Source organism: Mauremys reevesii, linkage group 6 (genome assembly GCF_016161935.1).
Source record: "Mauremys reevesii isolate NIE-2019 linkage group 6, ASM1616193v1, whole genome shotgun sequence".
Taxonomy (NCBI): Eukaryota; Metazoa; Chordata; order Testudines; family Geoemydidae; genus Mauremys; species Mauremys reevesii.
In genome coordinates, this window is record NC_052628.1 from 19,785,775 (window position 1) to 19,813,654 (window position 27,880).

Genomic DNA, 27,880 nt, shown 5'->3' on the forward strand with positions numbered 1-27,880 from the left:
CCCCTTGGGTCTCTTGGGTTGGAGAGCAGAACTGCTCTGAAGCAGACACTGTCATGAACATGTATTAGGAAGGGTAAGGATATTTAGGCCTCGATTCCACAAAGACTACTCCTCACATGCAGCAAGTTAAGCGTGTACTTAAATCTTTTCCAGAGCGGGTCTTTACCGTGTGAAACTGTGTATTCTCAGCCCTTGTGGGGATGGAGCTCTACCCAGGAAGGCATATATAATCCAGAATCCCAAAGAGCATGGGGCTGGTTTTTTAAGTGTTCAGCACTGGTGCCAGATTTAAAAAAATGCTCAGCTCCTAGCAACTCCCATTGCAACAATTAAGGCCAGAATTTCAAAGAACTCCGCACCTAGTGTGCTCTTTTGAAAATCCAGCCACTTATTGGGTGCCTAAATGCAAGTTTGAATTCTTTTAAAAAAATATCTGGCCTCAGTTGTGGTGCTGAGTCCTTCCGAAAATTCCAGCCATTGTAACACAGACAGTAAGATTACACTGTATGTGCATAGTAGCCATCACTCCTGAAAGTTAAGTCTCTCCACCACTTAATTTCCCCTGGAAAATAATAATAGCAAAATAGTAAACCCACAGCTGAGCCATATAATGCACTTCAAAACCTTCTAGTTATCACAATGCTTAAAACAGTGAATTTATTTTAATTATTTTTAACCTTTAAATATATTAAAACAATAGAAATTCAATATTTATTTTTTGATTTAGACCATGTGCAAAATTAATTGCCCTAGTACAAAGGATGATTAAAGCCCCGGTCAAGCAGAAATTTAGGCACATGCTTAACTTATACATGTGAGCAGTACCACTGAAGTTTATGTGACTACTCACTTGCATAAAGTTACTCACATAGTTAAGTGTTTGCTGGGTCAGGACCTGAGTTTGGAATAACATGCACAGTATAGAAGAAAGATTTTACAAAGGGAGGGTTTAATCTTGCTCCTATTGAAATCAATGCAAATTTTGTCTTTGACTAAAACTAGAGAAGAAATGGGCCCTGAAACATGATACTCAGAATGGACTTGCAGCCCAACATAATCCAAACACACTTTAACAACATAATCCAAGCACAGTACAACAATCAAACCACTTTAAAAAATAAAATAAAATTGGTTTAAAAAATGTGTCCCAAAGCAAATACTTGCATGGCAAGTATGTGTTTCAAGTGCACTTTTATGGTCATTTATTACCCTATAAACTTCCTAAAACAGGACTTATTTCCCAGCCGTAATGACTGGTTTGTTATGGAAAAGCTTATCCAGCCTTTACAGTAGCAGCACAGACATGCCTCTCTAATGCAAATTATTCTGCTATGGGAAAATACCTTGTGTGTTATTTCACAAGCAAATTTAACATTGGTCTGTAATTGATCAGGTAAGCCCTGTGCAAAGGCACAGAAGGGTTAATGCTGTCATTTCTAAAAGGACTTTTATAGCTTGTGACAGCCTTCAAAAAATTCAGGGATAGGTCTTCATCATTTGTATTCTGTAGCTGTTGCAGTCTGCAATCCATGCATTGAATGTAAAGGGGAGCTGTTCACCATCAGTCACTGAGTCCCCTTCCCAGGATTAAATGTGCACAGCCCAGTTCATATAAGAAAATGGATTTTTCCCTCCATGCTCTCCTGTCACATACAGTAGAACAAGCAAACCCTTTTGTATTTTCATTTATAGTCACTAGGGGAAGAGCAGTCAAAATTATTGTATGGCACAGTTGTTGTTATGATCAAACTCAGGTTTACTGGGGAAAGTGGTGGGGGGGAGGAAAGAGAGCTAGATTCTCAGGACCACCAGAGCTTTGAGCCGTGCATCTTGGGCAGGGGCCATGTGAGATTTCTGCCACTTCTGCACTCCCCTGATCCTGAGGGCTTCTGGGATCTCAGGGATGTTCTATGTTACATTGGCTTTATGGGCCTCCAGGATCCGGGAAGCGCACTCCCAACCCACCTTGGAACACCCTGTGTGCTTGTGAGGGATGGGGACAGGAGTAGGTGGAGTAGAACCAGCCATGCCTGCCTGTCACACGAGGATTCCCCTGCACAAAGGGCAAGCAGCTAGGACAATTTTATGGCTGCTTTGTATTGCCAGAGCAGTCAGATGGGGTGGGGGTGAGATTGAATCAGACCCAGCATATTTATTAGCTGCCATGAGCATTCAGCTCAGTCTGCCTCCACTCAGACTTCTGCAGACCTCTAGCTCCCACTGGACATGCTCAGTACAGACACTAGCATAGCCACTGACAGACTAGTGTGAGACATTGCCCTTACATACACTGTTTTAGCGGCTTTAATTCCTCTCTTCATTTTGAAATAACAGTACCTAGTAAGTAGACTGTGAAATACTTCTCAGAATCACTTAATTAACCTTGGGCTGCCTTTCCATCCTGTATGCATGAATCTTTCTGGGTTTCCCAGGCCATGACTCACTCTTGGCTGGTTTACATTGTGGCTTTAACCAGGTGCAGCACGGACTTGGCCACCTTGGCATAATGGTGTGTAGAATGATTTTGAGGTTTGTAACTTCGGGGGGCTGGTGCCTGCAATGACTCTGCTGCCTCTGCTACAGATTCTGCCATTCCCTTATCTCTTCCTGGAGCAATCGTTTTTTCACCTTGCTCTTCGGTATCAACAGATATGAGAGCTGTTTCAAGTATACCCCAATGATTTCTCAACCATCCTGTTGCTCTGTGGCAGTATGTTGAAGTGAGAATGTGCTCAGTTTGGTAGGTCTCAGCTAACACCTGAAATTCCTCACTTGAGAACTGAAGGTCTCTTATCAGTGATCAGAACCTCTAGGGTTTCAAACCTTGCATGTTGTAATTGGATATATGTAATCACCATTCTGCACTTTGTAGCGTGTAACTATGTATACAAATGCCAGCACCTCCTTTCCATCTGAGTGCTTAGATATCCTGGTGAAAGTCACCCATGAAAGCCCATGGTTAGTAGTTTACTGACAGTAGATTTGGCTTAATTTTAAAATGCACTGGACCTGGTTCACCACTGCATGGCTCCTGTTTTATGACAGTGTAGCTCCAGTGTAGACCAGTATAAAATTGGAATAATGCACCGTGAATCAGGTCCAGTACTTTACAAATGGTGATTAATGCTTTGAACTGATCACGTTTTTATATCTGTCTTTGCAGTGCCAGACAATGTAACTTTCAGCAATTCCTTGAATGGTTTATTGACCATAGATCTGGGTCTTGTTACAAGTTGAAAACTCAGACCAGGTTCATCAGAAGATTTGTAAGTTTAGAATGATTATTGGTTTTGCATCAAAATCACATTATTACTGTTCACTGCGTGTACTGTGGTAGCACCCAGAAGCCCTAGTTATGGACCCAGACTCCACTGTGCTTGTCTCTGTACAAACACAGGGCAGAAGGACAGTCCCTTCACCGAAGAGCCTAGAATCTAAGAGTAAGACAAGAGACAGGTGGATGCAGGCAGACATAGGGGGATAGGGTGACCAGACAGCAAGTGTAACAAATCTGGACAGGGACTGGGGGGTAATAGGTGCCTATATAAGAAAAAGCCCACAAAATCAGGACTGTGCCTATAAAATCAGGACATCTGGTCACCCTATAAGGGGGAGGTCAAGGAACCAATGAGGCAGTATTGTCAGCATGATAGGCAATGGTGTCAGAAGGCCAGCTATTTTTTGTAGTTTTTGTTTTACCTGAATTAGTGAAACCCTGGAACTTTTGGCATGTGAATCTGTGTGGACTGATGGCAAAGAAAGTGTTTGCATGAAACTCTGTTGTGAGGAACTGCCAAGTTTTTCAGAGATCTCTTACCCATACTTCGTGCTTCACATTTTTCATGCTATCTTTTGGTGTACCATAGCTTAGTCCAGCTCTCATTTCCCCAGTCCACTGACATTCAGTAGTTGTCTGTAACAAAGTTCAGTCTCAGAAATGTCAGACGTCATGGGAAAGAAGGGGGTGGGGAAGGAAAAAATTTTGATTGGAGCCATTGCTATGAGCCCCACTCGCTGAGAATCTTCAGGATGCTCCTGTTCATTAAGCAGAAGAGCACCACCTCTGCTACAGCTGCTACTGTAGCGCTGCCCACTGTCCCTGGGAAACTGCCCACTTCTGCAAGGTGTCCATACAAGACAGTGTCAGGAAACCAGCTTTGCTACTGAACAGCCAGGGCTATCCTCCCAGCTTTTGGGGATATTGATAAGAATCCCAGTGCTATCTCCAGTCTGATTTTAGAGACGTGTTGATTTTTATTTTAGTAAGAGGAAATTGAGCAACTGAGGTCCTGTCACTCCAAACCTCACCCTGAGGCAGGATGGAAGTAGTGCCCAGTGCCGCCAGAAGCTGTCTCCCAAGAGACCAAATTGCCAATTGGAATTGCTTGCCACGTCTTCCCCAATAGCTGTGCCCAAGCGGCACCCATCCACAAGAGTGAGATAGGAACAGAAATGTATGAAGGGAGATGCTCCTCAAGAGAGTGAAACACTCTAGGACAACACCAGCACTCCTCTGCCCCCAAAGTGCATCCTGAGTGCTCACTGTGTGAGACCCCCCACTCAGAAATGGCATAATTTACACCACAGTGGACCCGAGCCAGGGCCATGTACTTGGACTCTCCTGGGCCTGAAAAGGGGGCACAGTAGGAAAGCCTCACCCAGGAGACCAATCATGAAATGCGGACCCAACTTTCTTGTACTTGGGGCTTTGCCTCAACAGTTTGATAAAAGTGAGGAGGTTCTTTGTAATGCTAGTATTCCGGGTGTGTTTGTACTAGTGCCCTCTAGCTGCTAAGCATGACAGATGATATCACCATCTGTGATCTGCAGCGTACACATCAATATAACTCCTAGCAATCCGACCGCTACCAGGAATTCTCCATTAGCTCTGCATTCTGTCCCCATTGCTGCACGTACCAGCTTCACTGGTAAGCACATGTCTGTTCTCTCTGGCCATGGATTCGTTACAGTGTGAACATTTACTCAAAGCAGGGTAATGGCCAAGGAAACACCCCTGAAACCCACATGCCAGAAAACTGGAGAGCACTGAAAGACATGTAGACATGACTCCTCTCATAGCTCCCCCAGCGCCGCCCCTCTCCCCCAAATCTGGAGAGATGTATGCAAAGCAGTAGGGAGCAGAAATCTTTGCATGGATGCACACACACATGCACACAGACAACCACACACTGTTGTGTGGACCTACAATAAACACCCCTGACAACAAATACTTTGACTTCTGAATCCATCTGCTGTCCTTCCATGCTAACGACCCCAAACAGACTGCTTTACCTTGCTCTAGTAACCTTACCTGCCTGCTGAACCTACCTGCAACTCCTGCCAACAATCACCTGAAAACAGCCAAACCAGGCTCCTCACCCATCTGCTAAAGCTGCCTGCAGCATCCCTCCTCCCTCAGATCACCCAACCAAACTCCCACTCCAAGATGCTTTACTTGCTCCCAACCCATTGGCAAGAACCCTAACCCAGATCTCCCAGCAAACTGAGTGAGATCCCCTCCTTGTCTCTGACCATACGCCACCGAGCTGCTTAGCCTGATGGGACCCTTCCAGTCCTCCCAGCAATTGGACCTGCCCACAACCTACCAAAATGTGCTCCAAGCTGACCCCAGCACTGACAGTAAACATGCTGAAACTGCCGCAATCATGGCTTAACAGCACCATTTCTGTGACTCCCATGACAATGTGACTCACATAAGACTTTCTTCATCAGGCACTGCAGAGTCTGTCTGGAATTACTTACATGGCCCCAGTTTAATTAACTGTACATGCATAAAAGCATGATATAAAGTTAATGTTGTAGGAAAGGGTATAACGTTTTAAAAAATCTCTATTTTTGCTGGCCACTAACCCTACCTTAATTACACTAGTATGTCACTATTGGTATTTTGAAGATAAGAAGCAATGATGTTGAGAGAGAAAGTGAGTGAGAGAGAGAGAGATTTGTTCATCTTCTGTGACAAAGAAATGAAATTGGGAGTCTGATCGTGTCCCCCACCCGTTTGCAGCTGATCTGGTGAAATGCGATATTCCCTCAAGCACATCCTGATGAAAAAACTGAACTGACACTAAAGAAGCTGTTGTAGGGTGGGGGTGGGAGGGTGAAAAGGGAAGGGTTCACATTCTTTAGATGATCTAAGGCCAAATTCTCATCTGTTGTAAACTGGTGTAGTTCTATTGACTCCAGTTTACACCAGCAGAGAATCTAGCCCCTTATCCTTTAGACTGAAAGATTGTATCACCACTTACAGAGTACAGGGAGAAGGGTGTAGGTAGCTTGTCTATTCCAGCAGCAGAGTAAATGCCTCCTCTTCTCCCTACAATGCCATCAGGGGAGTTTCTGTTGCATGCATACACCTTACCCAAACAACTTACATCCACACACTGGTTTCCGGTGCACACAAATAATCTGTTGATTTAACAGTTAATCAGCAATGTAAGTCCCTAAAAGACACATCCCAGGCTGAACTCACTAGGATTTTTTTTGCATACCACCTCTCAAGATGCTAAACCTTACCCTGCCTTCCATGGACCACGATGTAATACTAAATCCCCAGCCATACAGTACTGCCGCAATGTGAAACACAGAACCGCACCTTCCTTCAGCCCTTGCCAGGAGAAAGTACAATGAAGTGCAATAATTCCCATGGAACTCATCTAGGTTTGTGCTTGGACCCTTATACGCTCACCTCTCGAATCAGGAAACAGCTCCTAACTTTAAGCATTGGCCTGCTAAACCCAGGGTTGTGAGTTCAATCCTTGAGGGGGCCATTTAGGGATTTGGGGCAAAAATCTGTCTGGGGATTGGCCCTGCTTTGAGCAGGGGGTTGGACTAGATGACCTCCTGAGGTCCCTTCTAACCCTGATATTCTATGATTCCAGCTGATGAATTTACACCAGGTTAGCCCACCCCAAATCCCATCCAGTAGATACCCAACATGACTAAGAAGTTGTAGATAGCGTTAAGTCTGATTCAGAATGTTTTTCCTCTGAAGGGTCAGTATGTGTATGGAGGATGCACTGCCCGCTTTCTATTCCCTGCTTATTGTGATATCCAGTGGCTCTGAAAAACCCTTGAGCTTTTATCCATAATCCCAATTGCCAGATCTTGTTCAAGTGCAGGTAAACCCCAAATGTCTAAATTCCAGTCAAACAGAAATTGGTTATTTCTCCTGGAGCTATGTGTATATGAAAGAGCACCTCCGTGGAGCTGTGGAGGAGGGAGGGTGAATAGTAGGGTAACGGAGCATTTGAGAGCTGGAGAGGGCAAGCTAGAACTTGGGCAGGTTGGGTTGGGGGAACAGGAAAGGTAGAGTCGTGCATTGCTGCCCCCAGAGGATGCCTGCTCTAGGGACATCCATCAACCAGCTGCAGGGTAACACTGCACAACCTGCCTTTTCCTATTCACTTTCCTTTCCAGCTGCTATTCCCCCACCATCCTTCTCTACTCTCCTGCCCTATCCTGAGTGCAGAAGCTTCGCTCCTGTGATACTTAGAATCTCCACAACATCTTCGCTTCTGTACTTTTCAGGGTTGGAGCTTCTGGTCATCCAACCCCCCCAGCTGTGTGAAGCCTTTGGATGCCCCCAGGACCTTCAGGGTTCACAGGTACATGCCCTAGCCCACCCTACGTTAATCTCAGGTTTCCTTTTTTCTTAATACAACTCAATCCCTTAGAGGCCAGTGAAAGAACCCCCTGCCCAGGGTTGGTGTTATGGAGGCTGGGGGAGGGCCAGCATTGCAAGGAGCTGGGGAGCCACTTGGGTTCTAGTAGGTAGGTTCTCTGGAGCTGGGTGGGTTTAAGGAGCTGCTGCACTTTATCCACAGGCAACTCATTTGAAACTGGGATGGAGTCAGAGCAGATCCAAGAGGCCTCTTTCCCCACTGATTTTTTGGGTGAAATATATGCCCAATAATTCACCAAAGGCTGGCATGTGAGGGCTCTACCAAGAGCCCAGAGCCCCCTAGTCATTATAACGATTGTGAAATGTACACATGGGTAATATTTAAGCAGTTATGTATCTCTAATGAAAACTGTCACACCCACTCCCCACTGCTTCTTTCCTCTGCCTGGTGTGTGGATTAGCTGTCACTGTGCAAGGCTCAGAGGCCTCCATTTTGGAAGGCAGGGGGCCTGGACTGCAAAGGGCAGATCCAACCATGGCAGCTCCGGTTTCTGTTCTGTTGGAATAAAAATAACATCCGTTAAATACAAACTCTCATGCTTTAATACAAAGAACAGCACACCCTGCACCGCACTGCTCCCCTTGTCTGGCCCACACCCCGGGAAGCCACACTCAGGGCTTGTCTACATGAGAAATTAGGTCACAGCAAGCTGGGGTGTAAATCTACCCCCCACTAGCCTGCCCTGGACTGTGGCCATGGGGACCCTGCTAATGCACACTAAGAGTTCCCTCGTGTTTTTTAATCTATGCCACTCTGAAGGTGGAGTGGGGCAAAGCGCACTAGGGAACTGTTAGCGCATGACTGCCGGTCCACACAGACACTTCGTGAGCAGCAGACTAATGCAGGGGAGACTCATGCCCTGCTTGCCATGAACTAATTAGAGCAGCTCAAAATTTTGACTTAAAAGCTTTTTCAACCCAAAAACTAGGGGTTTGATGCATTTTTTTTCCCTAGAAAAATTGCCCCATTGTCAATATTTTTCATTTTTTGTCTTTGAAATAGTGGAAAGAGAGTGTGGGCTGGGGGGGGAGGAGGATTTTCCAGCTTTTTCTTTCTTGTTTTACCCTTCTCCTCCACCAAAAAGGGAGGAAAGGTTTAAAAAAATGAGAGAGGGGAAAACCCACACAAAAATTCAAAATGAAATCTTTCAAAATGAGAATAAAATTTTCACGTGTTTAAAAAATGTTTTATAATGGTTTTGTTTAAAAAATGAAGTAAATGTGAAAAGTTTCAAACAAAATTAAAACTGTTGGTTTTTTTAAAGTTTTTACAACCCCCCAAATTTCCACCAGTCCTTCCCCTCTCCCCCCCCATTCACTCTTCCCATTTCAATGGCTCTCCTCTCTGTGCTCCTTTCTTTCACGCCCATATCTAAGCAGAACACACACTCGGTAGCACAGGAGTGAGAGCATGATGAACTTTTGAACCCACAATATTCAAGTGGGTTCGAAATGAGGTAAAAGGCATTAGTCCTGCCTCAGATATCTGTGCTTATTTAAAAGCAGGTACATTTTAACAATACAACCCCATGATCCTTTTTTGCAAGTTATATGCAAAACATTTGTAAGGCTTTGTCTACATGCCAAATATATTCATGTTGAGGAATTTGGCAACAGCACGGTGATAGTTAAAGGGCAGGTCTACACTATGGGGGAAAATCGATATATAAGATACAACTTCAGCGTGAAACGTGGAGCTGAAGTCAAGTCATCTGATATCTGATAATTTATCACTACTCATGCTCATGGGAGCAACGCAACGGCTCCCCGGTCGACTCCGCGCTCGTTCCGCTTCAGTTAGTGGAGTTACGGAGTCAACATGATCGGAGATCGTATATTGCGTCTAGATGCGAGACGATGATATCGATCCGAGAAAATCGTCGATGCGCCCCCGCACGGTGGATAGTGGGTAAAGTTCAGTTGTAGTTGATGTTACCACTTCTGTTCTTCTGTCCTTGGTCTGCTTTGCCTATTTTGATTGTAAGCTCTTTGGGCAGGGCCTGTCTCTTACTATGTACAGGGCCTAGCACAATCGGGTTTGGATCTCTAAAGGAGCCTCTCGGTGTTGCTGTAATATACATAATAATGGTGGCAGATCTCAGTCCTGCTAGCTGATCCAGGTAGATGGTCCTTTGCAGCCACACAGCAGTCCATGGGCTTCCGTTTGTGCTAAGCCCCGGTGAAGTCAGGGGGGTTCCACTTTTGTGCAGGTGTCTGCTTTTGCAGCTCAGCTTGCAGTATCATGTCCATGCTTCCAATATGATAGAATAAACTAGCTCTTAACCATCAGTGTAAGCAACCTGGTGCCAGATCACAGTAAATCAAATGTAGCCATTTCTTTCTCATAGCAATACCAGAGGCCACAGTGAGCCAAACTGATCCCTGAGGTAGAGCACTGAAATCATCAGTGAATTCAGTGGAGTTACACCAGGGTTAGATATGCTTCCTTTTCCACACCCCCTTTGTCTAGTGAAAGCACAGGACAAAACAGAAAGGGAAGTAGTGGTCCAGTACCTCCCAATGCTTGCTATCTGTTGTCATTTCACACTGACCAGCAAGAGCAGCTTATTAACAATCTCCACACCTGAGTCTGCTTCTTTTCTGCAAAACTCAAAGCAGACGTCACTCTCCACGGTTTTAATTAATTGTCTCTCTCTTTTTTTTTCCCTTTCCCCTTTTGGGTCAGACTCTTAAGTGTCTATCAGTTTGATAGCACCCCAGGGAGTCTTTTGTTCTGAATAGGTGAAAAATTGTACCCACAAAAAGAGTTCCCCGTCCGATCAATTCTCGCTAACAATTTTATTGATTGGCTGCAGTAACATTTTTCATTTATTAATTATGAAGAAGATGTTCCAGGCATTTCTTAAAGTTAACCATTGTGATTTTTCCCTGCCCTTGTAGTAACATGGCTGCAGTTAGTTCTCAATGAAGGTATTATTAGTAATTTAGAGGAGATCTATTAACGTTTCTCTGGTTTTATCCGGTAGTCAGAATCTTCATTTTGGGCCACATAAAATTAGTCTGAGGAACTGATTGTTTGAAAAATATGGGGCTGTACTTTTCAATAATACGCTAGCGTGAAAATATCATCCCGTTATTATGTCTAGGGTAGTGGATATTCAAATAATTAATGAATTGCCACCAATATGAAATCCAACATAGTTGTGTATTTATTAACATTAGTTTAAGTAACAGCTTGAAGGAAACTTTATGACAGGAGCTGAAAGACAAGCTGTTTGCTACTACTGAACAGAGCACTGACCTTTCTGAAGTCTAGCAGCTGTAATTAAGAGCCTTATTCAGCAGAAAAGATCCCATGGTTTCCTGTGCTGTGGAAGTCTACTGAAGGTCACAGATCTGGCTTCCACCTCCTCCTTCCAAGTAACTCAGCAGAAAATTTGGCTGGGCTGCAGAGCTGTCATCAGCTGGTTCCGTGATGCTTCCCACAACACGAGAGCTGCTTGGAGATGGAGAGACCATGACAATAAATCTTCATCAACCCCTTTCCTCCGCCATTTGCATCCTTACAGGATTTTCTATCTGATGCAATAGGGCCAAAAGTGGATCCAATGCAGTAAAATAATCTGAATTGGTTCAGAAGCCTCAAGCCATCACTGGTCCCATCTGACCTTAACCTTTATGGATCTCTGATGATTCCTTCCTGCAGTCCTATGCTAACCAGCCCACGTTGCTGGAGTGTTTTCAGACCTTCCTTTGAAAGATGGGGGAGAGGAGAGACTTTTTTCTCATTTAAAGATTTTTACCTTTGCTTTTTATATTTCCACATGATTCAGCACTTTTATTTAGCATCAGTGTTTTTTGCTACCTTTGCTCTGCACCCTCCAGCCCCTTATCCAGCAATCTCCTAAGCCCTTGCTGTCCTTCAGATATGAATCTGTGTTTGCTTAAATGTCTCCAAAGCTGCTAGTGAAAAAGGCCATGCAACACATCAGTGATGGGTCTCAGACAGCTGAGATCAGAAAGGCAGCCAAAGCTTCAGTTGCTTCTCTCAGCCTCACACGGGTTATCCAATTTGTTGTCTTTCCAAACCTGGGCTGCAAATATTGCAAGAACAGGCTCTCAGGAGACTTCAGCAATCTCTGCTGTCAGTTTTTCTGGGAGGATAAAAAAAGAATAATAATAATAATTGGAGCTATACCTATCTCCTAGAACTGGAAGGGACCTCAGAAGGTCATTAAGTCCAGCCCCCTGCCTTCACTAGTAGGACCAAGTACTGATTTTTGTCCCAGATCCCTAAGTGGCCCCCTCAAGGTTTGAGCTCACAACGCTGGGTTTAGCAGGCCAATGCTCAAACCACTGAGCTATCTCTCCCCCCTGGATAGCACCAGGAGATCAGCGTCTCTCATGGTAATCTGGCATTTGTGCTTGCTGTCATATGACTGGGACATCAGCAGTTGTGCCTCATGGTTGGAGCAGGAGTTGGAAGCCAGGAATCAGAGCCTAGGCTCAGAGCTGGAGTCAGAGGCCAGGTGCCTGAGCCAGGGGTCTGTGCCAAAGTCAGAGGTCAGGAATTGGAGCCAACAGTCAGTGCTGGGTTCCCTGGAGTGAGGTGAGGCTGGGACCAAGGAGGAGCTATCCCAGCTTGGGTGAATGCTTTGAGCAGCCATTGAACTGCTACTGCTGCTGAGTTTAAGAGCTGGTCTGCTGACTTTTCCAACCAATCAGGCAGCCTATTACAAGCCAGCTGCACTCGTCGGTTGCCTGGGGATTGGCTCTGCTGGCTGACGCTTCCAGTCCTGGTTGGAACCAAGAGGTGAGTGACAATGAAAAATAACAGGGGACAAAATTATCACAGCATTTTAGAACCTCAAAAAAAGATCCAGTCCAGATTTTGTGCAAACGAACACATTGGTTTGCATTTTACCAGAGCTAATTTGCTCTTACCCAGGATAAACACCTAGAGATAAAATATTCTGGACCTCATCCTACTCATTGATGCCCATTGACTTCAATAACAAGATCAGACTTTTTATGGTTACAGAAACTTTATCATGGTCTCGTCCAATCCTGTCTTCTTGTTCTCGTAGCCTGTGCCCATGTCCTTTTAGGAAACCATCAACACACCATAGGGGAGACTCCCAGTTGCAGGGCTGGCTTTATTATTACTATTATTCCTTTTTGTGTGTGCGCACTACGGTCATGCCTGAAGGTTTTAGCCAATATCAGGACCCTGTTTTGCCGGGCACTGTACAAACACAGCGTAAAAGTCAGGTCGTGCCCTGAAAAACTTAAAATCTAAATGAACAAGACAGACAGATGTATCATCATTCCCCATTTTATAGGGGGAACACAGAGAGAGAGGAATTGGCTACAGGTAGTCTGTGGGAGAGCTGCAGATTAAAGCCAGCAAGTCCCCCAAGCCAGTCAGTGCCTTAAACACAAGACCATTCTTCCTCAACCTTATAAAGCCATTTTTGATCCTTTACTGTAAAGATATTTCATTGTATAAACACAGAAGGAAAGAAACTCATCTCGATAAACAAAGCAGCCCAGTCAGCATTAAGGGAACTGAAAATATTCAGGCAATCCGAAGCCAGCAAGAATCCTCACCTGTTCTATATCACAGCCTAATACAACACCAGGACACTATGGAGAAAGCAGTGTGAGTTTGTGGGCCACTGAACACTGTTAATTTTCAAAGTGTATTACAATTACAGAAACACCCTGTGCTGGAGAACTTTGTGTTGAACCCCTGTGAAAATCCACAGAGTTTAATAGCCCTCAACATTTCTAATTTCATGCTTGCGGTGGGTTGTCTCATGCTTGCACACCGAACAGCAGTAGAGAGGGAAAAAAGATGGAGACACAGTGGTTCAAAACCTCTGATAGGACTTTTTTTCTTTCATGCTGTTGGTAATATTTAACTCCCGTGTGGGTTTTATTGCTTCTCTGAGCTAATGGAATGGAAGCTGAATGTATTCATCTGGCTTATTCTTTTCTCAAGATGGGCATCTAAAAATATACTGTTAATGTTTATGCACATGCATTACACACACACTGTGAGGAGAATAGACTACCCAGGCCTTCTTGCTGTAGGACCTGATTCAGCACAACACTTTAACTTTAAACTCATGCTTAAGTGCTTCGCTGAATAAGGACAGAATTAAGCAAATGCTTGAATTTAAGCACATGCTTAAAGCCCCAGTTCAGCAAAGCAGTTATGTGTCCTGTGCAACCACAGGTTTAATTCCCAGCAGGCCAGACTTAGCTTTTCATTCTTGCAAGGTAGTGAATTTTATGCTGTTGATTATGCGTAGGGTCTTTTGATTAGGATGTTCTGGCCAGTTAGTACCCTCCTACCCACGCATGGCATTAGCAGTGGGTGAAATGACTGGAAAGTGTTTGGGATATCGATATTCAAGTAAAAAAATTTCAAATGTGGGTGTCCCAAGTCCACTGTAGGCATCCAAATAAAAGTGGCCTGTTTTCCAAAGGGGGCCAAGCACCTGATCTCCCATTGGCCTCTGTCTGCAATTTTGTTCAATACACTTGAAATATTTATGTGACTTGGGCCCTCAACACCTCTGAAAATCGAGGCCACTTATCCATATGGATTTGTATGCCTTACTCTGGGCTCCCAGATTTGAAAAGGCCTTTGCATTGTTCTCTACAAACCCTCACTAAGTGCAACAGGCTAAAAAATTGTGTGAACCCCAGATTATTTTTTAACCTCAATGTGCCAGTTCAGTGCTGAGTCAGGAACAGCTCACGGAGCAAATGGTTGCATCACTCCCATGCTGCAACAGCTTGTCTTCACTGTCTCTGGAGCTCCTCCCTCTGCCTCATTCTCTTTATTCCCCCAATCCTCAGACCTATGTCTTCACTCCCGCCTTTGTTGGCTGGCATGCCTGGTATGCCCCCTGCAGCTCCTTGTTTAGGCCCGTCAGCACAGTGGCAGATGATAAATACCGGTATGTCCAAGAAAAATAGCTACTTCTAGTGTCCCCTTGTTCTTGCTCCCTTGGCAATGCTCCAAAATGGCCTTCCCCAAAATCACTGTACCTTAAAACCACGTCTCATGCATTTAAGAAGAGATCCCAGAGATCCCTTTGAAAAATCAAGAATTCCCCATTGTGCCTTGGAAAAATGTCTCCCTTATGGTTCAATATGGCCTTAGTCACTATTATACCTTAGACAAAGGAATACGACTGAATGAGGAAAGCAGTTTAGAATTGAGTTTAACCTTTTTTTATTTTCATTTTTTGCTGGGGAATGTGCTTAGACCACAAATCACATTACAGTTAGAACCTTCTACATCATTTAATCCATCCATTTTTTCTTCTTTTTGATAATGGCTGGATATGAGCCATATTCTGAAAGGTCATTGAATAATCCTGCGATTTACCTAATTTGCAACTCATCACATGAATGTTAAACATTTAGTCACCCCATTCACTCAATCATACTCTCTTTCTCTCTATCTCTCTCCTCTCTCAATCTCTTCCCCCCGACCCCTCTCCAAGGAGGTGCATACATCTGTTTTTTCAAGCACATAAGAGTTCTGCATTTTATTCAACTTTATGGTTGGGATCTAGTCTCTTGTCTACTCACATGTTCAACCCATTAGCAGTAATGTGAGTTGAGTATACATACAGATGTGGGATGCCTTAGAGTCCTATTTGAAGGTATTTCAGTCACTTCCAAAATTTGGACTAACCAACAGTGAGCATAATGCTCCTTATGGAAGGAAAAAATCTCTCAACCGCTGTATAGAACAAAAAACACCCTCAGACCTGGTACCAGTTGAAATGTTTGTTGGCAGAATGAGTAGAAAGTCTAAGCTTTTGATGGGCATGGAGATTTAAACTACTCTTTCCTCCTAGAGGGGGTGCCACCATATCATTGTAGAAGTACAATATCAGATCTTGTGCTTTCAGGTTCACACTGATTACCACGTGGTTGACCGGGGGTTGGGAATTGTTCTTTCTTTGTAAAGTCACTGCATAATTTGGGTGGGTGTATTATTGAAATGAGGGCGTCAGGTAGCAGAAGGGACTGCACCTTCATCTGAAGTATCAGTTACATGCCACTGCTAGAAACAAGACTTGATGGGCTCATGGTTTTTTCCAGTGTTGTATGTCAGTGAAGGGTAGGGGAGGGAGTTTGGTGAAACTTGCAGTCCTTCGTGTGCTGTACCCGCCCTGTGGATTACTTTAGTTTCCAGTGTTGCCACTCAGGTATTTTTCACAAGCAGTAAAATTAGTGTTAAAAAGAAACAGAAACGGCTTCTTTTTGTCTGAGGTGTTGTTCATCAGAAGTTAGGGTGGCAAGTCAACATTTTTAGTTTGCCATCCAAGATCAGGACATATTCAGGGTGCTTTTGAGTGACACCTGAAATACAGCCTGTGATTTATCAGTGAAAGCCAGGTATCTTAAAGCTTATGCTAAAACAGAGTCAATTCAATCTCATCAGAATAATAATAGTGTATATTTTAAATTTATTTTCCAGATAAACATAAGAAAATACACTAGCAATCCGAACAGAAATGCAGTCTGCATTCTACCACATGAAACAGCAAATGTCTGCGTAAGCCCTGAAATATCTTGGCTCTGCAGCAAATAGGTCCATCTGCGGAGGAAGCCTTTCCTCAAGAAAACAGAAATCTGCTCTGCTCGGGAAAGCTGCTGAGGAGATGATGAGCTCATGCAAATAAGTTCTGCTGCCACCTTCTATGGACACATTGTAAGATACAGTCACTGCCCCAAAGAGCTTAGAATCTAAACACACGAGACAAAGGGTGTGAGGGGAAAAGAAGCTAAGTAAAGTGACTTGCCTAAGATCATGCAGCTGCTCAATACTAGAGCCAGCAATAGAGCCAAGGTCACCTGAGTTCTAGTCCAGTGCTGTACACGCTAGATTGTACTGTCCTTATAGCTTGCAACTGTGATACTGCAATGTGTTGGGTCATTGCTGCAAAATGTTTATAAGAGCTGGGAGAAGGGAGAGGGCCGAGGAGAGGTGCTGTTGCACCTTAAAAGCAAGCACATGTGTGTATAGATTATTCAGCTGAAAGCTAGTGTGTTAGTTAAATAGGGAATATTGTATCTTCCTGAAAAAACTACTTAGTAGGTCAGGCCTCACTTCAGTACAGAGACTCGCTCCAGGGAATGCTGTGAGAAGGCTGCATCCAGAAACAGCTTGGTTTATGACTGACTGCATAGGACAAGTCATTTTTTGCAGAATAACAACATTCTAGCATTTCAAACCAGCCCTAGTAAAGGCTCCCCAAATTTTTGGAGAAAGTATGTGGTGGATATTTGTTTGACTCATTTAAGAAACAAGTAATTTGTAATGATCAAGACTGGCTCCTCTTGTGCAACCCAGAAATATCACTGAACGAAGCTATTTACAATGAAAACAAATAGATTATAAAATAACTTCTAAAAAAAAATACATCTAAAATATTGACATCAAACACTAGGAACAGTTTGTGTTTTACAGGGAATGATTGTATCAAAATATTATTGCCAAATGGTTAAAATGTCAATCCACTGAATGTGGCCAATACTTTCAAATATGGCTGCCTAAATTTGGGTACCTAAATACGGATGAAGGCAACTAAATATGTGGCCTGAGTACCCACAGCTCCTATTGAAGTAAATGAAAATAGGGCATTTATTTAGGCGCCTGAATATGGATGTAGATTAGAACTGCTCAAAAAATTGTTTTTGTTTCTGCTAAAGATTTTGATTTATCATCAAAAATCCCAAAATCAAAAAGTTTTCAGCCATAACTCTTTTGGATTATCATTTTTTCAGTGTAAACTTGAAATTTTCTGTGGAAAGTGAACACTTTCTGTGAATTTTTTTGTCAAAAATTCAATTTTCCACTGAGAGTTTTGGCAGAAAATTTTTGACTAGCCCTAACTTTAGGCACCCAAGTTTGAAACATTTTTTAGGGAGGGTGAACATACATTTTCAAATATTTCAGAACTCCTAACTAATAATGCTATTTATAACACAAATTAAAATAAAATAAAATGTGTTCTCTTTTATTAGCGGCATAATATAGATAAGTAAAACCAAACCCAAATGCAGTGAACATTATTGTTCTTCCTCTAATTTCTCTTCCAGACAAAACATTTTGCTTTTCATTGAAGTGACATCACCAACCAATAGTACTGCATTCACGGCAACAATTTCAGCTGATCATTAGCAAGTCCTTTCTCTCCACAATAACAGGCATTATAGTCATCCATCTTCTCACAAATTTATTACAGTGTATTGAGGTTCTCTCCTGGTCTATTTGTAGCCAATTCCATTTGAAGGCAATCTAATCTCAATGGAAGACACTATCTTGATGTTTCTCTGAATTTTTTTTTCCTTATTTCATTCCTTTTTTCTGTTTCTCATTCTTTCTTTTTTATTTCACTCCTTTTCTCTGGACTATGTGGGATAGTTCTATACAATCCAAACTAGACTTATGATGATTGCTCAACGATATATCTTCCATCTGAACCTGCTGTGCAGCAGAAGCCCTAAAATGATATACACTACAGCTAGTTGAATTAATCATTGAGGAAAAAATATTTATTGTGAATTTTGCCCTTTTTGCTCTTTGTGAACCAATCTTGATTTATGTGACTGGATTCATTGGAAAAATTTCAGTGGGAGTAGATCAGGTCAGTTTTTTATGACTATTTACTAGGGACTGGTTGAAAATTTTCTGTTGAAACTATTTTTGAGTGGAAATTTGGGTTTTATATTTTCAGTGAAAAGTGACTGATTTCTACTGAAAATTTTCACTTTTCATTAAAACTTGATCTGAAAACTGAAATGTTTTTGTCCAAAACCTAGAAGCTTTGATTTGGAAATGCTACCACAGTGCCTCGTAGGAGTTGTAGTTTGGATGCCTTTTGTTCCAGTTCTCCTCTAAGGACTGGACTTCCCAGACTGACTACATGACCCATGATACACTGCAGCCATGGGACACCCATGATGAATTGCAGTGACTCAGCAAGTGGGAATGCTGTGGTAGATCTTGTGAGATGTTGTCTGGTCATTAACCTAGCCCACAGAGGAGAATGGGAGCATGAGGCACCTAGGGTGACCAGATGTTAAGGTGAAAATATCGGGACCACCACAGGGGGAGGGCTTTTTTTAACACTCACCCGTCCGGGAGTTTGGTGGCAATTCGGCGGAGAGCCCTTCAGTTGTGGACGGTCTTCAGCGGTATTTCAGCAGTGGGTAATAAACCTTGCCACCAAAGACAGAAGCACCTGCTGCTGAAATACCGCCGAAGACCATCCCCGACTGAAGGACTCTCCGCAGAATTGCCGCCGAAGACCAGGAAACAAAATATCGGGACAAATGGCGTCCTGACCGTACTCTGGTCGGGATACGGGACAAACTCCTCAAAATCAGGACAGTTCCGATTTTATCGGGACGTCTGGTCACCCTAGAGGCACCTGACCTACAAATTCCCATCTTCCTCTTAGTATATGTGCAACATTCCTCAGGTGGCACATGACCAGGATTCATCACCGACTTTGGTCCGCTGGTTGGATCATTAGCTTCCCCCATCTGGGCCAGTTACTGACAGGGAGCATGATGTGAATGCTGGTCCATGCCCCCCACAATTCCCATGAGGCACTGTAGAAACATTTCCAAGTCAAACTTTTCAGGTTTTGGTTTTGGCAGTTTTCTATTTTATACCAAAAAATTGAAATTTTCTGGGGAACAAAAAACCTTTATTTTTGGACCAGCTCTACTATTTGCTAAATAGTTTGGATGCACAACTTTCATGCTTTGGGTTGTTCACTTCAGCTATCCACCGTGAACAATGTAGATGACGTAGATGATGATTCTACTCCCTATTTGGTTGACCAAACCTTTTTAATAAACACACATTTCAGACACTTACATGCTGATTTAAGCACCTAAAACGAATATTTAAAAGTCTAAATGTGGATTCAAGAGTCTGCCTCTCAAGTGTCCCTCATTAGGGGAATGATCCTCCATTTAATCCAAAAAAAGCAACAGAGAATCCTGTGGCACCTTATAGACTAACAGACGTTCTGCAGCATGAGCTTTCGTGGGTGAATACCCACTTCTTCAGATGCTTGAAAATTTTCTGTTGAAACTATTTTTGAGTGGAAATTTGGGTTTTATATTTTCAGTGAAAAGTGACTGATTTCTACTGAAAATTTTCACTTTTCATTAAAACTTGATCTGAAAACTGAAATGTTTTTGTCCAAAACCTAGAAGCTTTGATTTGGAAATGCTACCACAGTGCCTCGTAGGAGTTGTAGTTTGGATGCTTGCATCTGAAGAAGTGGGTATTCACCCACGAAAGCTCATGCTGCAGAACGTCTGTTAGTCTATAAGGTGCCACAGGATTCTTTGTTGCTTTTACAGATCCAGACTAACACGGCTACCCCTCTGACATTTAATCCAAGTTACCAAACAAACTTTAAGTCCCCATCACTTTTGTTGTTGAAAATTACTGACATCAGACATAAAGAATCCCAACATTGAGGTTAGAGAGTCATTCACCTAAGGGAATGGACCCCACAGTATTTTAACTTTCCTGGACTGAAGATATTTGGATGTCCTTCATTCTGGGTTTCCTTCGTACGTTGCATCCCACATTTAAGCTTTGGCAGTGACTTGATGTTTACACTCCTGAAATATTTACAGACCATTATCTTGCTTCTCCACTCCCTAATCCTTGCTCAGCCAATCTATATATAGTTAGCTGTTGTAGTCTTTCCTTATAAGCTCCAGAAAAGCCTGATCATTTTTTAAAGTCTAACTAGGGTGGAATTTATGCCAGTTCATATTGGCAATTTACCTTTGTTCTGACAGCTTTACTTAGAAAAGCTCATTTGGGCTAAAAAACCTAGTGGACAAAGCATGGGTTGAACTCTACTAAATACCTGAGTTTTGGGTTTCAGGGAAGATGAGCCCAAATCAGACAGGATGTATAACTTTAAGCACATGCTTAAGCCCAATTGAATTCAATAGGATTTAAGCATATGCTTGAAATGAAGCGAATGCTTCAGTGCTTTCCTGAATAGAGATGGACTGCTGAATCAGTCTAAAGCAACTAATAGATTTAGCAAATCTGTGGTATCCAAAACTCAACTTGTATGAGCAGATTTTTTAAAACTTGGGCTTTCATTTTATTTTTAGACACCCACTATGAAACATTAGACTGGCTGTCTCTGTTTTTAGCTTCTTGCTGCTTTGAATTTCAGCCACATGCTCTGTTTGTGTCCGCCACTACGTCCGCTCTCAGAGTGTGCTTGCTTCAGTGACCGGACTTGGAATACATTTGCCTCACTGATTTCACTTGCAGTGTGTCTCTCCAGAAGTGAGGAGTGTATTCCCTTGAAAGTGGAATCACTGAAGGAAAGAAGAGAGAAAGGTCACACAGCCATTCAAGACTAAATGAGACTGCTGCAATCTCTATAGTGAATGCTCTTTTTCTCCCTTTTCTGTAGGTTTCTCTCAGTCTGTTCTTGGTTTGTTAGGTTTTTGTTTTGGCGGGAGAACAAGAAGGATGGGAATAAGGTCATGTCTATGTGAGAACAGCCCCGTGTTTTCAAGCCTCACATGTGCTGCATTTGTTTGCTCATATGGTGCTCATATTGTTTCCTGCATATGGTGGATTCTTTTTGCTTAGCCATTGTTTGGAAAATGGAGAGTGGAGTAGAGAGACTTAGCCTTGACTCAACAAGGTACTTAAACATGTACTTAAGACTCACTGACTCAATGGGGCTTAAGCATGGGCTTAATGCTTTGTTGAATTAGAACCTGGGATGGGAGAAATATACTTGGCCGTAAATTGAGAGAATGAGTCAGTGGAGGTCACCGAAGTGCAAGAGTAGGGTGGAGGGAGAAAAGAGAAGGTCAGAAAGAGGGTAATTAAGGAAATGCAGCAAAGAGAAATTATACAAGAGAGGATTAGAAATGTACAATTGGTGTCAGTTCCCAAGAACATAAATCATATGCAGTTGGAAAAGAGATAGCAGCGTAGCTGAAGGAAACCTAAGGATGGTGGTAGACCACAAACTGAGTATCAGCTTGACACACTGTATGTCAGTGAAAGATCTGTAGTAATTTATATGCTGTCACATATTAGACCAGGAAGGTGGCAGCCCTTACCCATGCAGCATTTGTGAGACTGTAACTTGAATACTGCATTCAGTTCTGAGCACATCAATATCTGGAAGATGTCAACAGAAAGCAGAAGGAAAAATTAGTGGATCCAAAAAATATGAGCGGTTATTGTTATGGAAAAGTGACTTCATTACTCAGCAAAAATAGGCAGAGGACAAATAGATATTTAGATATTTGGTTACCATTTATTCATTATTCAGACAAAGGGCACATGCCTGCAAAAATATATTACATTTGACACTTTTTAAATATTTAGTATAATAGACTAGCTTTGGTTTGTTAATATAGCAAACTACGGCCAGTGGACCACATCCGGCCCATGGGACCCTCCTGCCCGGCCCCTGAGCTCCTGCCCTGAGAGGCTAGCCCCCAGCCCCTCCCCTGCTGTTCCCCCTGCCTCGCAGACTCAGCTCGCCCCATCTCCGGTGCAATGCTCTGGGCGGTGGGGCTGCGAGCTCTTGCCAGGTCACTCAGCTGCAGAGCCGCGGCCTGACCCGGTGCTCTGTGCTGCATGGTGGCATGGCTGGCTCCAGCCGAGCAGCGCGGCTGCCTGTCCTGGTGCTCTAAGTGGCGTGGCTGTAGTGCCACCAGCCACCGGTGCTCCAGGCAGCGCGGTAAGGGGGAGGGAGGGGACGGGGTGGATAGAGGGCAGGGGAGTTCAGGGTGGTGGTCAGGGCCGGGGGTGTGGATAGGGGTCAGGGCAGTCAGAGGGCAGGGAACGGGGGTTGAATGGGGACAGGGTGGCAGTCAGGAAGGAGAGTGGGGGCTGGATGGGGCAGCGGGGGGCAGTCAGGGGTAGGGATTCCAGAGGTGATCAAGGGACAGGGAGAAGGAGGGGTTGAATGGGACAGGAGTCCCAGGGGGGCGAGAAGCAGGAGGGATTGGATCGGGGCGGCTCTAGGTATTTTGCCGCCCCAAGCACGGCAGGCAGGCTGCCTTCGGCGGCTTGCCTGCGGGAGGTCCCCGGTCCCGCGGATTTGGCGGCACGCCTGTGGGAGGTCCGCCGAAGCCGCGGGACCAGCGGACCCTCCGCAGGCAGGCCGCCGAAGGCACCCTGCCTGCCGCTCTCGCGGCAACTGGCAGAGCGCCCCCCGTGGCTTGCCGCCCCAGGCACATGCTTGGCGTGCTGGGGCCTGGAGCCGCCCCTGGGTTGGATAGGGCACGGGGGCTGGACCACACCTGACTGTTTGGGGAGGCACGGCCTCCCCATTTGGCCCTCCATACAATTTCAGAAACCCAATGGGGCCCTCAGGCCAAAAAGTTTGCCCGCCCCTGCTGTAGAGCATATTGTTTTTAAGTTTTGTAAGAAAATCCCCAGAAATAATATATCCTGGATGATAAAACAAGTTTAACTTGGTAATATCCAGCCACAACATTTCAAAAACTATTCTTTTTCTATTAAAATCCTCTAACCAAAAAGTAAAACAGTCATTTTTGTAAGCGTTATCATGGTATTTTTGGTGCTTGAATAGTGACCAGACATAAAATTGCTTATATTTTAGAAATTAAACAGCTATAAAAACAAAAGAAGGAATCCAGATCTGAGCAATAACAATAGTAAAGAATTGAAGGGATTGACAAACAAGGAAAGGTTTAAAAGAACTAAATAGCAATCTAAGCCTAAAGTATGTGGCTCAAACATTAACTGTGAATGCAGAAATGTGATATAAAAGAGAGTTTTCTACTTTGCTGATATACATTAAGTAGGAACTTGAGATATCCAACAGCATTGTGACTAGGTCAGTCAACATAAAATTGCATTGTTGGTGGATAATTGGTACAGTTTTGGGAATAAACCAAAGTGACTGGAACTATGGGCTGTACGGTACACAAACAGAGCAGTTGTATAGGGTTGGAAGACAAATAAAGGGACCTTTAGAAGAAGCTGCTGGCAAGCAACATAAACCAAAATAAACAGTGTCAGGAATAAAGAAGAGAATGGGAAAAATGGGAGAGATGATCAATACTCGAAGAAAAGAAACAAAAAGAGAACTGGTGAACAATTTTTATTACCAATCCATGCAGTGTGTGCTGCAAGGCGACTAAACTGCCAATCTATTTTCTCCTAGCAAAAGAGTAGTGATAGTAAAAAAAAAAACCAACAAGATGTATTTAAATGCGGGCTTTCACTGAAACATCTTTAATGTGGATGTAGCACTCCTGAAAAGCTCACAATGACAAGACTTGAAAATGGAAGTCTATAGATCACTTGGTAACAAGGCACAAGCAAACAACGTGCATTTTAATACAGCTAAATGTAAATCTATCCATCTGGGAGCAAAGAATGCAGGCCATTCTTGCAGGATGGGGAACTCTATCCTGGGAAGCAGTGACTCTGAAAAAGATGTGGAGGTCATGATGGATAATCAGCTGAACATGAGCTCCCATTGTGATGCTGTGACCAAAAGACCTAATGTGATCCTGGAATGCATAGACACAGGACTCTCTGGAGTAGAGAAGGAATAGAGAGGTTATTTTACCTCTGTATTTGGCACAGTGCAACCACTGCTGGAATATTGTGTCCAGTTCTGATGACCACAATTCAAGAAGGATGCTGATAAATTGGAGAGGATTCAGAGAAGAGCCATCAGAATGATTAAAGGATTAGAAAACATGCCTCATAGTAATAGACTCAAGTTGCTCAGTGTGTTTAGCGTAAAAAACAGGAGGTTAAGGGGGTGATTTGATTACAATCTATAAGTACCTACATAGAGAACAAGTATTTAATTATGTGCTCTTCAGTCTAGCAGAGAAAGATATACCATGATGCAATGGCTGGCGCTTGAAGTTAAACAAATTCAGACTGAAAATAAAGCATGCATTTTTAACGGTGAGAGTAATTAACCATTGGAACAATTTACCAGGGGTCGTGGTAGAGTCACCATCACTGACCATTTTTAAATCAAGATTGTGTGATTTTTATAAAAGATCTGCTCTAGGAATTATTTTGGGGAAGTTCTATGGCTTGTGTTAGACAGTGGGTCCAGCTAGATCAGTGGTTCTCAACCAGGGATCCCCAGGGCCCTTTGGGGGGCCGTGAGCAAGTTTAGGGGGGCCGCCAAGCAGGACTGGTATTAGACTCACTGGGGCTAGGACAGAAAGCCAAAGCCCCCGACCCTGAAACTTGCCACCCAGGGCTGAAGCCAAAGCCTGAGCAACTTAGCTTCACGGGTCCCCTGTGGTGTGGGGCCCTGGGCAATTGCCCTGCTTGCTAACCTGTAACACCAGCCCTGGCTTTTATATGCAGAAGAACAGTTGTGGCACAGGTGGGCTGTGGAGTTTTTATAGCATGTTGTGAGGGCCTCAGAAAGAAAAAGGTTGAGAACCCCTGGAGATGATCACAATGATGGTCCCTTCTGGCCCTAGATTCTATACATTTATAGATGCACCACACAGACAATGGTATCACATGCTTCCAACTGACATGGCAGATGATAAATGGAATGTAGTCAGCGAACCACTGTCAGATGGTGTCATGGAGTTGGGGGAGACAAGGCCCTGCACCCCCGGCTTCCTGCGATTTACCAGGACTCTCAGCCAGCCAGTAAAACATAAGGTTTATTTAGATGACAGGAACACAGTCCAAGACAGGTCTTGCAGGTACAGACAACAGGACCTCCTCAGTCAGGTCCATCTTGGGGGGCCAGGGAAGGCCAGGAGGTCTGCCTGGCCTCCCCTCTGTTTTCCCAGCCAGTTCCAGCCCCTTTGTCTTTTCCCAGGCCAGAGGGTCACCTGATCTTTCTTCTCCAACACCTTTAGTTGGCACCTTGCAGAGGAGGGGCCCAGGCCATCAGTTGCCAGGAGACAGGGTGTCGGCCATTCTCTGTGCGGACCCTTGCACACCCCTTCCCTCTAGGGCTCTGCAAGAACATTCCCACTTTGTCACAGATGGCTCTGACTTCCAGTCCTGATCTGCTCAGACTGGATTCAGAATAATTGTAGAATAGTAAATAAAACAGAGTACATACACTTATGGGATGCTATAATGTCAGAAAAATCTCCATCAGCAGAATGTTTCTGGTTAGCTGGGCTAATGTCTTCAGCCTGTTTCAGAAGAGAGGATCTCATACTTAGTAGGAAAGATCACCAGAATTCATGACGACTTCTCCAGGTCCAAAGAAAACGAATCATAGCAGACAATTGCAAACATGACATCTTCCTTGACAGAGTTTGGACATCATGCGACTAGACATCCTGGAAAGTACTTAGGGAGTCTGAACACTTGAAGTGTCCGGCGGACACTTGAAATGGACCCCTCCCATTCTGTGATTGATAAAAGTCCATGGATAACACTTTGACCCATTCTTAACTGAAATCATATCAACGAGGGTATTCATATTATGCCATAGACCTGTTTTCATTTAAAAAAAATGAACACTCAGGGTAAACGATCTTGCCATTTATCCCTCTGTCTCTATCCTCCCCTGTTTGGGCAAAGTCAGTGAGACGCTGGTAGCAAGTCAACTCCAACAACACCCAGTCTCATCCTATAACCAAGGCCTTTCTGAGTTAAGCTTCAAACCAAAGTATGGCATGCATGCAAACAGTGCTGGCAGCATTGGTGGATAATCTCTTTAACAGTTCTGGACAGAGGACACAAATCCATGCTTGTGCTGTTAGGTCTACCCAGGGCCGGCTCCAGACCCAAGCGCGCACTTGGGGCAGCATTTTGCCAGGAGGGAGGCAGGCGGCTCCAGCGGACCTTCCGCAGTCATGCCTGCGGATGCTCCACCGGAGCCGCGGGACCAGCGTACCCTCCGCAGGCACATCTGCAAGAGGTCCCCCGGAGCCACGGGACCGGCGACCGGCAGCGCGCCCCCTGCGGCGTGCCGCCGTGCTTGGGGCGGCCAAATTCCTAGAGCCGCCCCTGGGTCTACCAACAGCCTTGGATACAGTTAACCATGAAGTGTTACTTGTGCACTTACAAGACCTGGCAGATGTGAATAGAGTTACATTAGCTGGTTTTGCTCATTCCTCTTGGAAAAGTCCCACAAGTTCATGAAGGATTCATGCTTCTGCTACTTTGAGATCTCCTACCTACATAGTCCTGCAGACCTCAGATTGGTCCTCTCTCTTGCTCCAAAGTAGGAGAGAAGTAATGCTGGTAGGAAAGAGAGAGAAAACTTTGAGGAAATGCCAGGAGACATGATCTCACTCTCTGCTGAAGGAACTTGTCCTCTGACTGTCAAGGCGGTGCATAAGCCTGGGTGTCTGGTTAGACTCTTCATTACTCCTTGCTTACCCTTAGACACCACAGCTGTAGATTTGTGGGGCTCAGCTGGTGTAAATCAACTTAGACTCGGATTTTTAATGGAGACTGATGGTGTTAGATGCCCGACTATTTAAATTGAATGGGAGTTGGGCACCTAAATCCCTTAGACATCTGAAAAACTCAGCCACAGCTAACACAAATTAATAGATCTATGCTGATTTGCACCAGCTGATGATCTGCACCATAGATTTGAATACCAGAAGGGACCATTATGTCTGGCCTCCTGCCAAACACAAGCCAAAGAATTTCACCCAGTAACTCCTGTAGCGGAGAAAATTATTCTTTTCTACTATGTAAGCAAACACAATATCAAGCTCAGTAATTTGTGGTTGAACCAGAGAAGTGTCAGAAAGACTTCCAGTCTCAATTTAACAATAGGCACCTTAGGAAAAGCTAAGAGAGAGATGCTAGCATCTCTGTAAATAGTTCTCTTAATAAAAAGCCAGTTTAGTTTTAGACACATGGAATCTTCTGAAGTTATCACCCAGCACATGGTACATGAAACAGTGGAAAACTTCAGTGCCTCCCTTTGCAGCTGCTCATTGCTTTTCCAAGCAGCAGCAGAGTGAAACTGACATAATTGTTCTCAGTTTTACTAGTGCCAAAAAGATTCTGAATAGAAGCAGTGAAAAATCTCTAGTGTCTTATTAATTTCACTCTGATGCTACTGTTGTGAAACACACTGGAGGCACTGGACTGTCTGTCTGCAGATTAAGGAATACAGCAGTACTGCTTTGATTCACATTTGGAAGGCCAGA

General features: G+C 43.9%; 1 long non-coding RNA gene across 1 annotated transcript; it reads left to right on the forward strand.

Moving 5' to 3' along the window:
- The first annotated feature begins 3,208 nt into the window (after positions 1 to 3,208).
- Positions 3,209 to 16,866, forward strand: LOC120407445. The gene is made up of 3 exons (XR_005599976.1): positions 3,209 to 3,266; positions 7,552 to 7,628; positions 16,176 to 16,866. It is a non-coding gene; the product is annotated as an uncharacterized LOC120407445 (long non-coding RNA).
- Positions 16,867 to 27,880: the final 11,014 nt, after the last annotated feature.